Here is a 749-nt window from a genome sequence, read left to right as displayed (position 1 = left end):
AAAGGCACGGAGACCCACTGTCTGATGTGAGGATATAAACATAAACAATTTTCAAGTAAAAGTTCTTTAAATATTATAAAAGGAGATTACCTTTAGTAATCATAGTATCTTAGTAAAAATAAAAGAAAAACTGAGGAGTGTCCTTTCACATGATTAAAGGGAGGGTTGATTTGGTGAGTTGCAAAGTTTCTGCCAAGATATTGGCAATAGTTGGAGCACCAAAGGCACGGAGACCCACTCTCTGATGTGAGGGCATAAACATAAACAATTTTCAAGTAAAAGTTTCTTAAATATTATAAAGGAGATTACCTTTAGTAATCATAGTATCTTAGTAAAAATAAAAGAAAAACTGAGGAGTGTCCTTTCACATGATTAAAGGGAGGGTTGATTTGGAGAGTTGCAAAGTTTTCTGCCAAGATAAACATTGACAAGCACCAATGCTAGGAATTTTAAGATATAAATTACTGTAATTTCAGTATATTCTTTTATTTTGAATGACCGTAATTGTCATTTGTTTACAAGTGTCACAGTGGTTGAAATTCAGCCTGAAGCTTAAGTATTTATGGGCATATGCCATCACATATAATAAAATATTATGACTGCTAGGTGAGAATTTCCTATATAAGTAAAATCTGACAAAAATAAAAATCATATTCAAAGATACCCAGAATCTAAATTTGCTTACTGTAAATGTCAGCAATTTTTATATAATAAAGAAGTAGACTTTGACATGTGAATACCATTATATG

The 749-nt window shown here is 31.2% G+C and overlaps 1 protein-coding gene across 1 annotated transcript in view; it reads left to right on the top strand.

Moving 5' to 3' along the window:
* The window catches only part of LOC119593717 (WW domain-containing adapter protein with coiled-coil-like), a gene marked incomplete in the record, with an annotated part of 31,198 nt that overhangs the window by 2,351 nt on the left and 28,098 nt on the right, over positions 1-749 (top strand).

This window comes from Penaeus monodon, chromosome 32 (genome assembly GCF_015228065.2).
Source record: "Penaeus monodon isolate SGIC_2016 chromosome 32, NSTDA_Pmon_1, whole genome shotgun sequence".
Lineage (NCBI taxonomy): Eukaryota > Metazoa > Arthropoda > Malacostraca > Decapoda > Penaeidae > Penaeus > Penaeus monodon.
This window is presented reverse-complemented; position numbering and strand designations above follow the sequence as displayed.